This window comes from Myotis yumanensis, unplaced genomic scaffold (genome assembly GCF_028538775.1).
Source record: "Myotis yumanensis isolate MYYU_CA2020_CCGP unplaced genomic scaffold, mMyoYum1.0.hap1 SCAF_21, whole genome shotgun sequence".
In the NCBI taxonomy this organism is placed as follows: domain Eukaryota; kingdom Metazoa; phylum Chordata; class Mammalia; order Chiroptera; family Vespertilionidae; genus Myotis; species Myotis yumanensis.
Window position 1 is genome coordinate 4,736,464 of NW_027223772.1, and position 14,196 is coordinate 4,750,659.

Sequence of the window (14,196 nt, forward strand, 5' to 3'; positions counted from 1 at the left end):
CAGGGCGTGTATCGGAGGCATCTGATTGAAGTATCTCTCTCATATCAGTTTCTCTCTCTCTCTCTCTCTCTCTCTCTCTCTCTCTAACATAAATTTTAAAAAACCTACTAAAATCTTTTAAAAAAGAAATATGAATGCTTAGATTTTTAAAGGTCAATTTGAATTATATATAAAATATATAATCTGTGTTAAAATATCAAGCAAAAATTAGAAAACAAAATATCCATTTGCACATTTAATATCTTTTTTTAGAATTACTTTATATTCCTGCACCTGCCTTTTTCTTTTTGTCTTAAAATGCCAGCAACAAAAACACTTACCTATTTTAGTTGCTATGAAGAATAACTAAGATCATGCTTATAAATCACTTAGCAAAGTACTTGATACTAATGCTTACTAAATTACTTCTACAATTAGTATTTATCACTTAAAATACCCTACAAAGGATGAACTTTTTCTGATGTTGAGGATAACTGTCAAGGTAAACCATGGGCTCTGATAACATTTCTCCTGTCTGTGAAATAATGAAAAAAAATTGAGCCATCAAATTATCCTTGGAATAAAAGTATGATACAAATGGCTCATACATTCCCACCAGCCTTATCTTTACATAAAAGTCATTTATAATTGTTTTTGAGCAGCACTGCTTTTCCATAATTTTCTTAATTAACATTTTAAAGATCTGCCAAATAGTAGTAGTAGTTTGAAATGATGTTTTGAAAACTATAAATAATGTAGGCTCTAAGGAAAAAAAGTGTGTGTGTGGGGGGGTACAAATTATCTATTCTGATTAGATGTACTAATTTAACATGAATGTATCTGCACATAAAAATGTTATATTCCAATAAGAGAAATCCCAAAACATTTTAAAAATGTACTAGAGGCCCTGGCTTGGTGGCTCAGTTGGTTGGAGCATCATCCCATACACCAAATGATTATAGGTTCGATTCCTCGTCAGGACACATGACTGGGTTGCTGGTTTGATCCCTGGTTGAGGCACCAACAAAAGGTAACCAATCGACGTTTCTTTCTCACATTGATGTTTCCTCTCTTTCTAATATCAATAAACATATTCTTAGGTAAAGGTTAAATAAAAATCTAAAGATTCTTAAAGACCAATGGAATTTAAAAAAACCATCTAGTTCAAGCTTTAAGACTTGAATCATTTCTTGAACATTTTTTTAGTTTGATTTCATGTCTTACTATTTTTTCCCCATTAAATTAATTGAGGTGACACTGGGTAACAAAATTATATAGTTTCCCAGTGTAAAATTCTATGAGACATCATCTGTATATTGCATTGTGTTCCCACCACCCAAATTAAATCTTCCAACACTATATATGTGACCCCCATTTACCCTTTACTGCCCCCCATCCCACTGGTAACCACCATACTATTGTCTGTATCTGAGTTTTTGTTTGTTTTTCTTGTTTGTGCATTTGTTGCTTTCAACTTTATATCCAACATATGAGTGAAATCATATGGTTCTAGACTTTTTCTGACTTATTTCACTTAGCATGATATCTCAAGGTCCATCCATGTTGTTGCAAATGGCAGCATTTCATCTTTTCTATGGCTGAGTAGTATTCCATTGTATATATACCTCATATTCTTTATCTAACCATATATTAAAAGACACTTTTGTTGTTTCCATTTCCTGGCCACTGTTAATAATGCTGCAATAAATATAGGGGTGTATATATAGTTGCAAATAAATGATTTCAAAATTTGGGGGTAGATACCCAGAAGAGGGATTCCTGGGCCATATGGCAACTCTTTTCTTAATTTTTTGAGGAACCTCCATACTGTTTTTTTTATAGTGACTGTACCAGTTTACATTCCCACCAGCAGTGAATGAGGGTTCCTTTGTCTCCACAACCTCTCCGACACTTGCTATTACCTGTCCTGTTGATAACAGCCATTCTAACAGGTGTGAGGAGGTATCCCATTGTGGGTTTGATTTGCAGTTCCCTGATAGCTAGTGAAGTTGAGTATCTTCTCATATATCTTTTAGCCATTTGTACGTGGAACATTCTTGCTTGCTGGTCCTTCAGCCCTTGTTTGGACACCATCAGTGACTGGAAACTCACAGCTTCCCAAATACTCTCATGCTGAAATTTGGCAATAGAGATGCCATGGGAGAAGCACAGGTTTTCAGAGTGAGATACACTGGGTATTTGGGCTCAGCTGTGCATAGTGAATGGCCTTAGTAAAAACAGTGGTGCCAAGTCTTGGACTCCTCATGTATAAAATATGGGTGATGATGTCTAACGATGATAGTTTTCTGAGCTCACTTTGCCAGGACAATGATCTAATTAAACATGAATCTAGGTGTTTCTGTAAACCTATTTTTCTCTGTAAACCTATTTTGTAGACGTGACTAACATCTACAGTCAGTTGACTTTAAGCAGATTGCCCTCAATAATGTGGGTGGGCCTCATCCAAGCAGTTGGAATGCCTTAAGAGAAAAAATTGAGGTTTACTAGGAAAGAAGAAATCGTGCCTCAAGACTGTTGCATCAACTCCTGCAGAATTCCAAGCCGACCAGCCTGCCCTACAGATTTTAGACTCAATACTACAGTAGTATCAACTGGGGAAGTTTCCAGTCTCCTGGCTTGCCTTACAGTTTTAACTTACCTGGACCCATCCTTTTTAGATATAGATTTAGATATAGATATATAGATATAGATATGAATTGGAAGGGATTTAAAAACCTCCTACTCAACTACAAATCCCATCTTATTTGTTTCCCAAACATGCTAAAATCTTACCAGGCATAGTGATATCAAAAGTATCTAAGAAAAGCTCATGGCATTTTCATTAGGATCACATCATTGCCATGTATTACATATTAATATTTTATATATGTAAGTTAAATATATTATATGTATACCCTATATGCATATATATAGCCTATAATATATAATATTTTTATTGGCTTTGTTTCTCTGGAGAACACTGATAGATTACTTCACTGAGATACCTCTTCTGAGGATAAAAGGGCACTCAATAAATCTAACTCTCCCATGGCATCTTTCCAAACAGTATCTGAAAATCATCTCCCTTTAGCTACTCTGTTAGAGTTCTAATACAGTAAATGCAATGACTGGATCCTTAATAAATTTATGTAAGAGAATATACTTCTTTTAGGAAAAACACACTGAAGTTACTAAAGGATAAAGGGGCATGCATTTGCAACCTACTTTCAAGTTGTGAAAAAATATGTAGTACATAGAGAATTGCAAAGCAAATGTGGCAAAATGTTAACAATAGTTAATTCTGGGTAAAAGGATTCAGGAACTCTTTGTATAATTCTTTAAACCTTTCTGTATGTTTAAGATTATTTCAAAATAAAAATGTTAAAAGGGCCAGAAAAAAGTAAATGAAATGGCATATCTGGACCCAAACCAAAGCCTTGGTCTTATGAGCACCTCGCTGCGAGGGCTTGAAGTAATGACTGTCACTAACAACATCCTTTGTTCAAGTTTAAAGACTTTAGCCTCTAGGTTCACTACAATTCCTTTTCCTTACAAACTGATTGAACCCAGTGTCACATTTAAAATGGAAAGATGGGTCAGCATATGAGATGATCACAATGGAGTTTGAAGATGAGAAGCATACAGACATTCTCCATCATTGAATTATTTAACACTAGTTTTAAAACTAGATGCAGTTTAATTACACTTAGACTCAGTCTGTTCTTTCTTCCACATTTTCACCACTGATGTATCATTTCAAGATGCTTCCTAGGTTCCAGCTTATTAAAGCTTCCTCTTGGGTGAAATGAGGCACCAAGATCACCCAAAAGCCCCATTTAATGAAATACCTGAGGAGGGGCATTTCCTGTGGGGCATTGGAGTGAGGCTGTCATTTAAATGCAGCACATCTTTGGAACAGTACAATGTTAACCCAAAGAATAAACTTACTCACATTACTACACAGAGGTTACAACTTCCAGAATAAGTCTGCCGGTTTCTCTGACACAAGTAATTGTGACCACCCAATGGAAGGAGAAGGTCACGCAAATATGCTGCTTACAGGGCTAACTCGGAACCTCCCAGATCTCGTAAAAATCAGCTCCCCAGAAAACATATTTGGCAGATGCCCTACAAGTCCAAGTCCAATGAATATAAAGCTGAGGTAGATCTCTCAACCTCAGAGTTCTCTTCAGATGTACATCTGGTGGGTTCTCTCTCATCGCCTCTTGATATGTGCATGTCTGTGGCTCCTTGAGGGACAGGCAATCCAACCAGAAAGCTGAAACCAACATTAAGTCCAGATCCTTGCTTTGTGCCTCTTCAGAGACTACAGGGACTGAGGTAAGAATGGCTTACTGCCTGCGAATCCTCTCCCAGCCCAGTCATTCCTGGTGCCTGGTGCACTGAGTAAGCTGTGACTGTTATTAATGCCCACCTCAGAGTAGCACAGACACCGTTACTCCAGACCACAGGACGGCCACAGGCATCTGAAAATAACTCACCACTGTTGCCGCTCTGTACAAACCTGCCACCAAAATACAAAGGAAAAGTTAAAGGGCTCTGTTACTCATGACTTCTGAGTGCAGGGAGGAACTGGGAAACGGTTATTCTGCCAGATTTTCCGATGGCTCAAGAAGTCCCGTTTGTGTAGGGAGAGCAAGACAGTACCTTCATGACGGCCTCATCTGCTGAAGCAGCTCCAGAGGGACTCAGCTTTTATTTCAGAGTTAGGGGAATCACAAGTCTCTGAGCTTTTAATATTTCCCTTTTTTTGTTGTTCGTGTTGTTTTTTTTCTTGCAGAAGTGTTTAAATTCATTTGGATATCAACCTTTTTCTTTTTTTTCTTGCAAATATTTCCCATTTTCCACCTAATCAATGCTACCCATACTGCCCAATTCATCTTCCCTTATTGCTCCTTTGCTTAAATAAGTAAATAAATATTATAATTTCAAGCCTTCACATCCACAATGAGTTTCAAATTCTTATAACTGGTCCTCTAGAATTTGGTACAACTTCCCTTCTAATAACTCTCCTCCTGCCCTTTTATAGGGATTCTGGGCCCCACTCCCATCAAACTGCCCCCTGCCTTGTCCTCTGTATTTGTGCTCCTCCACCTCTGTGTCTTTCCTGATGACAACTCCTAGCCTTCAGTGGCATCTTAACTTCCACCTGCAACACTCCACCAACTTCTTAGGCCTAGTTACAATATCTCCTCTTCTATGAACTCTTCATAATCACCCCAGGCAGAAACTCTCTTCCTGGTCTGAACTCTTGCCCAATGGCCACATGATTTGTCCTCTGGCTATACGCTAGGGAGCCCTGGTTTTCTTCTAGGGCAGGAGTCTTGCTGTGTCTAAGAGCACAGGCTCTAGACCCAGTAACACAAGTCCTGGCTCCTCTACTTCCAGGCTCCTCATCTCAGCAAGTTACTTATTAATCTGATCTCTCTATGAGTCTCTGTTTTCTCATTGATAGAATGGGGATTTAAAAAGGTACCCACTTTGTACACGAGGACTAAATGTGCTAGTATTATAAAAAGCACTGACTAATGTCATCCACCATGAGTATTCCCCAACATTAGTGTCATTTGTGCATATCACCAACCCATACAAACTCACTATTCTCACAAGACCTACTCATAAACTCACAAACTCACAAACTCACAAACTCATAGTGCTTTGCATTGGGCGCTCTAAAAATGCAGGTCAAACAAATATCCAACAGATCCAGGCAGTTTGAAGATGGGCTCTTGATTTTTTAAGAGTAATTGTTCTAATGCACTGACAATTTTAAAGAGGATGGTATCTGGTTAATCAATTATTTGACTAAAGATAAATCAAGTTTTAAGTGAATTACATAAAGATCAATCTTTAAAGTTATCTGAAGTAAGACATAAAAAAATATAATCAGACAGATGCTTAAAGGCATGCAGGACACTTGGTCACACAAAGTTTTAGAGCAGCGTTTGCATAGCATAGCCACCTTCCATTGGCAGGAGTGGTCTCATAAGAAAGTTGAGGTCAAGAAACCAGTGGTCTTAGATTTTATGCCTGACCTTATCAATGAGTCCACTTTGAAAATAATAAGATTCTCCATGTTGCCTAAAATTAAACTATAGTGATAGTCTTTTCTAGGATGTTTTCCAGATTTGTAGAATTGACACAGGGTAGAGTGAAATCACATTGTTATGTTTTTAAATCAATTACCTTTACCCAATTAATTAAAAGTACATAAGGTCAAGACTACATAACCACTGAACACACATTTCCCCACCTGGCAAAATAGAACTACATAAACTCTGTAGGCATTACAGGTCAATATTTGGAAAAGCAATTCGCACTGATTACAATATTCTTCAGTTAATTATAATCTACATGGAGGGATCCACTTTTTAATCCTCACCTGAGGATATGTTTTTTGAGAGAGAGAGGGAGAGAGAGAGAGAGAGAAACATTGATATGAGAAACATGGATGAGTTGCTTCTTGTATGAGCCAGACTGGGGATTGAAGCAGCAACCTGGGTGTGTGCCCTAGCCAGGAATCGAACCTGCCACCTCTGGTGTACAGGATGGAGCTCCAATCAAGGAGGCACACTGCCCAGGGCGGGATATGTTTTGAATCCTAGTTTGGTATACACATCTTGAGTGACTTTCTCCACTAGTCTTTCTGATAGCCACTCCTCACTCCCCTCATACAGCCCAATGTAGTGGTATGTACATAATAATATATAATTGCAAATGTACTTGCAATCCCCAGAATGCACCATGCTCTCCCCAGGTTGTCTGTCTCTTTACATGTGCACTGTCTTTTTCCCATCTTCCCTTCGAGTTCCAGTTCAGATGTCACCTGTTGCTCCTTTCCAGGTTTTTCTGAGCAAGGTTAAGCAAGTCTCTCTCTTGCCTTTTCGCAGTGCCATGATCATACCACTGTTTTCCTACTGTTACAATTACTTAGTTTGTGTCTACTTCTTGATTTAATTGTGAAGACCCAGAGCACTAAGATGTGGCTCCCTTCACCTCTCAGTGCACTGTATGCAGCACAAAGCAGGTCTTTAAAAAACACTCTTTCAATGAGTGCAGGGATGAGCTTCTATCCCTTTTTCTCAATAAAACACTAAGCTTTCAGTCTGTGTAAGTCCCCTACAGATTCACTATACCATACCTTTAAATAAATAAAAGTGGCTTTAATGTTCATTTGAAATGGCATGTCTGTCATTGTAAGGACACTTTTCCTTTCCATTCTAAATTCTCCCCAATAAACTTAGAGGTTTATGGACAAAGTAGCTGCTCTCACGCTTAATATTATGACCTTAAGCTTGACAGCAAAGGATGTTTTCTGGGTTTCAGAACTGTCTTTTCAATAACTAGTTCCTCCCATCAAACATCCATCTGGTAATTAAACAGTATTTCCATGTGCACCACAGTCCACTGTGCTGCAGTGTTTTCTATTTCCCAACTGTATCAGTGTAGCCATTCATCACCCACTCACCAATCCATCTATCCACGTAGCCAACAATGGCCTTTTAAACATGACTGTCTACCAGGCCCCGAGCTCAGGGCTGGAGACCCAGTGATTAAAAAGGCAGAAGACTTGCCCTCAATCAAGCAAGCAGTCCACAGAAGACAGGCCCAAAACAACCGCCACAACAAAAGATAACACGATGAGAGAAGTGCTGCCAGAGAAACGTGCAAAGTACCGTGGGTGAAATGCTGGAAAGCAGGGCCTCTGATCGTTGGTAAGGAAAGATGTGCAAGTACTTCAAATGCCATACCTGGAAGGATGTGAAGATACCCCGGTGTCCCCCAGCTCATCCTTCCCCCCGACTCCGCAAGGACACGGGAACAACGTCCTAACCTCTCCACGCAGCTCTTGGTTGTTCTCACTGAGCATCAGAAAGCACTTTATTTGAAAACCGAGGAGCCCTTTCCCCTTTAGTCAGTCTGTGGGGTGATGAAAACATGGGAGCTGAGCCTATCAGTGCTTGTATCTAACAGCTGAAAAAGTTGTAGCCCGTGAGTCATTGCGCTTCTCCTGTTTCCAGGTCTGTGGGAGGAGAGGCCTGTGGTGGGCAGCACTGGCTGCGTAGCACCGGTGAGGAGCACTTGGAGAAGGAAAGAGGCCGGCCGGCGCCCCCAGGAGAGCAGTACAATCCTCCCACCTCCCTGGAGTGTGCGTATCCCCAGTGCTACCACCAGGCCAGGCCTCAAAATAGTGTGAGAGCCAAATCCACACTTTCCAAAAAAAAGGGGACAAATAAATTAAGCTTCTGCCACCCACCTCCCTTATGTGCAGCTGAGGAAAATCAAATGAAATAAACAAGCAAATTAGCAGCCGGTACGTGAGCTTCAGATCACAAATATGTTTTGAAGGCTCTGCCAACCAGTTCTTCCTGAGTTGGATTTGCTCTCCTTGGGAAAATAATAATTAGAAATTGTACTCCCAATAGCAATGCCTCACAGCTATGGAAAGCGTACCATGCCCCAGACACCATGCTTACAATTTACATGCACATCCCATTTAATCATTACGAACCTCATGAGGTGCTATTCCACAGATGAGGCGTCTGAGGTTTAGAAGGGCCTAACCGATTTGCCCAAGTTCACATGTGTAGTAGACAGCTGAGCAGACATAATGTGAATGAATACCTTCAACCTGTTAGGCAAAGGTGGGGTGAAATGGGGACCAAAAGAGACTTTGCTTGGGGCGATGGGCACACAATGAAATGTGCAGGCGATGTTTTATTAAGTTGTACACTTCAAACCTGTTTGGTTTTGCAAAAAAAATGTCATCCCAATTAATTCAATATATTTTTTAATTCTAAAAATCCGTGTCGTTCTTAAACAATATGCTTTCCTAAGAATGCATGAAAATATTAATGTAGGATCATTAGAAGCATGAACACTGTTCCCTATCCCCAGTTATTAGGCAGTCTATAAATGCATGTGATGTGCTTACAATTCAACCACATAGTCCTCTTCATCCAGTCATTTCCCCCTGGCTCTGTCTTTGTAGGAAATAGTTAAAAATACTTAGGACTCTAAGTTGATGCATCACAGAGGAGAAAACCAGCTTGTTTCAAACACCCAATATAATTGGCTCTTGCCTATCATGTGTGCTGACCACGTGTACCTTTGCTCCTTGACCTTAGTCCTTGGGAAAGGATGTTTATTTCATATTCACTAGTGACTTTGCTCTTGAATGCAGCCCCAGTAAATGAAGTTCGTCGTGATCCCATTTGCACAGTTTTATGGCTTAATTACCACCTAATCCTCCCGGTAGAAAAAGCAAAGCATAGTGGTTCTTTTGACAAATGGATCAGAGCTAAAATGTACCTTCAAAAGGGAAGCCACAAAAACTCTCTGGAGTCCTTCACTCAGGGAAAATTGTCCCTTAGTATTTTGGTAACCAAGCCTCTTAGGTGAAGGGAAGGGAGGAAATATAAACCCCAACTTTGGGTCTCCCTTAGTAATAAGTCCCTGCCCCTGAATGAGCGGTCCCTGGCACCCCTACTTAGAGAGTAATCCTGAAAGAAGCCCTGTGCTCTTCTGACACCACAATGTTTATGCCCATAAGCCAGACACCAGGATTAGAACTAATTTCCTTAGCAAATGCACCTGAAGGCACAGCTTTTATTCCCCTACTGAGAGAGCAATGGACAAGAGAGAAATTCCACTTTCCTCCAGATACAGAGCCCCATCTAATGGCAAACAGACTGAGCAGGGGCCAGACAAAAGCCCAGGAGTAGTGAAGGAGAAAAATGAATAGATTCGAGAACTAAAATGGAGCTAAAATTAATATTTACTGCAGAGGATGGTATATATGAACATATTTTTAGAATGCATGTGACTATATGAATTTAGTAGCCAAAGCATATAAAATTAGTTCCAACCATATGTATCAAAATAATATTTCCTGGAGACGAATTTATTTTCAACCATTCTCTCTTCTTCCACCATTGTACCTCCTTTTTATTATGCCAAGGCCCAATTCTGAGTGGCCATTTAAAAGAGTAATGAAAGTCAACTTATGAGGACAAGTTTTTCTTCTGGAAATTTGAAAATGTATGACTAATATTTGGGTTAAACTGACATCGAGATATATTTGATAGCACGTTCTAATTTGTTCACTGAGTTCATACATAACTTGGAAAAGTCTCCCAGTTTAAGTGAAAAGAAACCCATATCATGCACAATGCTATAAGAGCTGTGTAAATTGAAAAAATTTCTTTCATTTACCTCTTCAAATTGGATTTATCTACCAAATATTTCAGCCCTCCAAGACAAATTTGCACACATGTTTATTAGAATGCCCTTTCTTTGTAGGCTATCCTTGCAAAGTACGTTTTGCATAAAGCAATCGGAAGTGGCAGCGGGGTCGCCTGCTCCCTCGCAGGTGCCAGGCCTGGTGAGGTGCAGGTTTCTCCCAAACAACCTCAGGAGCAAGAGCTCCCAGTTCCTGCTGGTATCTTTCCTTGGGGTAGGTCACTGCAACAGTAGTGGATGACCTTGATGAATCTCAAGAGTATTCAGAACAACTTCAACATGGTCTCTGAAACAAATTAAGTTAGGTCCTCACATGTATTTGGAGTAGATAGAAGTTCCTCCTCATTCAGCAGTAGAGAAAGACTATTGATTTCTTGTCAGTGTGGGTATCTTCATCCCTAAGTCCCAAGTCATGTCTATTTCCAAGTCCAGAACACTGGACTTGTCCACTCTACAGTCTGTTTTCTAAGTTTGCCAAGGGAAGCCTAATTGTTCCACCCTCCTGGAGGCCTCCTTTAATTTCAGTCTCATCTGTCTTTAGTACTTCTTTTGCCTGCTTCATGCTCCTTTATGAAACCCATTTCCTTTCTCCCTTATTATCATTTTTAACTCAAATTCTGCCTCTAGGTTAGTGATGACACAAGAATGTGTCTTTTGTTAAAGTACCAGGCACATTATCTTCTATAACATTAACATACCAAGACAAACCACTCAATTATATATAATGTTGGGAGATTCATGGCCAGGCGCTGACATAATTAAAAAACAAAACCCTGCAAATTCAAGAGCAGTATCTTAAAAAAATATATCAGGTAAAGTGAATATCATGAAAAGAGCTGATTTTAAAAAATGAGAGATCTACCATTAGTGTTTTTTTTTTTCTATCTTTATGCAATATGTAGTCACCATTCTGTTATGTAAGAAATCAGGCCAAAGTGGAGAAAATTCAAGGCCAACCTGACCCCAGTGAGATCAGGCAGTTGAACAGAGCAAAAGTAGAAAAACTGTAGTGTTATATAAAACAACTATATACCCTACACAAAATGTGGCCTCGAATCCTGACTCAATCTCTGTGACCGGATGGGCCAGGAACTTAAACTCTTTGAGTTTCAATTTTGATTTATAGAAGATAAACATAATGATAGTAGGGCTTTTGAACATTAAAGATAAAATATGTTAAGTGCTTACTGTATGGCTATGGGGCAAGGGAATGTCATCCTCTGAGAAATTCTGTAAACTTCATATCAAGAGCCTACTGATTTTGGATATTGGAGGTGATGAAGTTATAGGCTTCTCTGATTTGGGCCCTGTTATTCATTTCTAATCCAGTTGCTTACCATCCTCGCTTAATGTCCACAGAGCTCCAGTCAGTCACAGTGCTGGCACAGAGACCCGCTGTGGTCTCCCATACAGACTAGAGACTTCATTGTCTTTGCTCAGCCTTGTCTTTTATTTATTTACTAGAGGCCCGGTGCACAAAAATTTGTGCACTTGGTGGGGGGGGGGTCCCTCAGCCCGGCCTGTGTCCTCTTGAAGTCTGGAACCCCTCGGGGGAAGACCACCTGCTGGCTTAGGCCCACTCACCGGGGGATTGGGCCTAAGCTGGCAGTCAGACATCCCTCTGGCAGCCCGAGAACCCTCGGGGGATGCCCACTTGCCAGCGAAGAGCAGACCTGAGCTGCAGTTGGACATCCTTAACGCTGCTGAGGAGGCAGGAGAGGCTCCCACCACCACCGCTGTACTGGCAGCCATCAGCCTGGATTGTGGCTGAGCAGAGCTCCCCCATGTGGGAATGCACTGACAACCAGAGGGCAACTCCTGCATTGAGCATCTGCCCCTTGGTGGTCAGTGTGTGTCATAGTGACCAGTCATTCCAAGTCTTTCTGCTGTTAGGGTCAGTTTGCATATTACCCTTTTACTATATAGGATAGAGGCCTGGTGCACGGATGGTGGCCGGCTGGTTTGCCCTGAAAGGTGTCCCGGATCAGGGTTGGGGTCCTGCTTGGGTGTCTGGCCAGCCTGGGTGAGGGGATGATGGCTATTTGCAGCTGGTCACACCCCCTTCAGGTTGGGGGTCCCCACTGGGGTGCCTGGCCAGCCTGGATGAGGGGCTGATGGCTGTTTTCAGGCTGGCCACACCCCCTTTAGGGTTGGGGGCCCACTGGGGTGCCTGGCCAGTCTGGGTGAGGGGCTGAGGGCCATTTTCAGGCTGGCCGGTGACTGAAGCTCCCACCCTCCCCCTTTTTTTCTTTTTTATTTATTCTGGGATTTATTTACCTTCTATAATTGAAACTTTGTTGCTGTCACTGGAGCTGAGAGCTGGCTCTTACTCACTCCAGCTCTGAGGCCACAGCCTGCTGAAAGCAGATATCTGGGGTTTGTTTAGCTTCTATAATTGAAACTTTGTTGGCATCACTGCAGCTAAGAGCCAGCTCCAGCTCCATGGCCACGGCTGGCTAAACGCAGATATCTGGGGTTTGTTTAGCTTCTATAATTGAAACTTTGTTGCTTTCAGAGCTCAGAGCCGGGCTGCGGCAGGCAGGGAACATTGGCTTCCTCCATCACTGGAGCAAGCAAGCCTCCTGCTCGCTTCAGCTGCATGGCTGCCAGCCGCCATCTTTGTTGGCGGTTAATTTGCATAGCGCCCTGATTAGCCAATGGGAAGCATAGCGAAGGTATGGTCAATTACCCTTTTTGTCTTTTATTAGATAGGACTAGAGGCCTGGTGCACGAAATTCATGCACTGGGGAGTGGGAGTGGGTTGGGGGCCCCTCAGCCTGGCCTGCACCCTTTTGTAGTCTGGGACCCCTCGGGGAATAGGGAATCAGGCCTAAGCTGGCAGTCAGATATCCCTCTCGCAGTCTGGGGCACTCGCAGTCTGGGACTCCTCACTCCTTATCGCTGCTGTGCTCGCCAGCTGTGAGCTAGGCTTCTGGCTGAGCAGCGCTCCTCCTGTGGGAGCACACTGACCTCCAGGGGGCAGCTTCTGCATTGAGCATCTGCCCCCTGGTGGTCAGAGCCCTCATAGTGATCGATCATTCTACTGGTTTTCCAGTCAATTTGCATATTAGGGTTTTATTATATAGGATTTTAAAATATTCTTATTGATTTCAGAGAAGAAGGGAGAAGGAGAGAGAGAGAGAAACATACATGATGAGAGAGAATCACTGACTGGCAGCCTCCGGCACACCTCACACTGGGGATCGAGCACACAACCTGGTCATGTGCCCTGACTGGGAATAGAACCGTGAAATTCTGGTTCATAGGTCAACACTCAACCACTGACCCACACAGTTTGGGTGCTCAGCTTTGTCTTTTAATACCATTGCCTCCACTACTTTATCTCTTATTGATCCAGATCCAGTTCTTCCTGCTTCATAAGCCTTTCCCAGATTGCTACACAGCTCAGTTACCTCACTTTCCTCCAAATGTTTATTATGGATGGAACCTATCACTTGCTAATTCCCACTGCTGAGTGCGCTCCTGGTATTTTCAGTTATCACCAGAGTCAACATAGACTCAAAGATATGTCTAGCCCCTGCTCCTCTCTTCTGCCCCTTCCTCCCTCTTTGTCCATAACACTGATATTCCAGTTAGGTACTATTACTGCCACTAGGTACTGATGCCTTTGCATGACACCTGGGATTCTTCCAGACACTCCCTGTGTGGGGATCTTATTACCCAGTGCGTAACTGCACCCTCCAGTTTCCCAAACTGAACAGTATTTCTGAGGCAAAGTGAAGACAATATCTCCATCTCGTTTTGTTCTCCTCTTTTAAGGACACAAACTTTGTGCCCAGTATATTATAGATATGAGAGTAATGTCCCATGAATATGAATATCTTACAGAGTAATTTTCAGTTCTATGTCACAGTTCTCTCCTTCTCCCTAACATTCTCATATGAGTCAGTGGTGAACGGAAATGTTAGGGACACATTCAAGAAGCTCATCATA

General features: G+C 41.6%; 1 protein-coding gene across 3 annotated transcripts in view; it reads right to left on the minus strand.

Annotated features, from left to right (window-relative positions):
* LINGO2 (leucine rich repeat and Ig domain containing 2) overlaps positions 1-14,196 on the minus strand; it is a 1,208,426-nt gene that overhangs the window by 275,019 nt on the left and 919,211 nt on the right. The window lies entirely within an intron of this gene.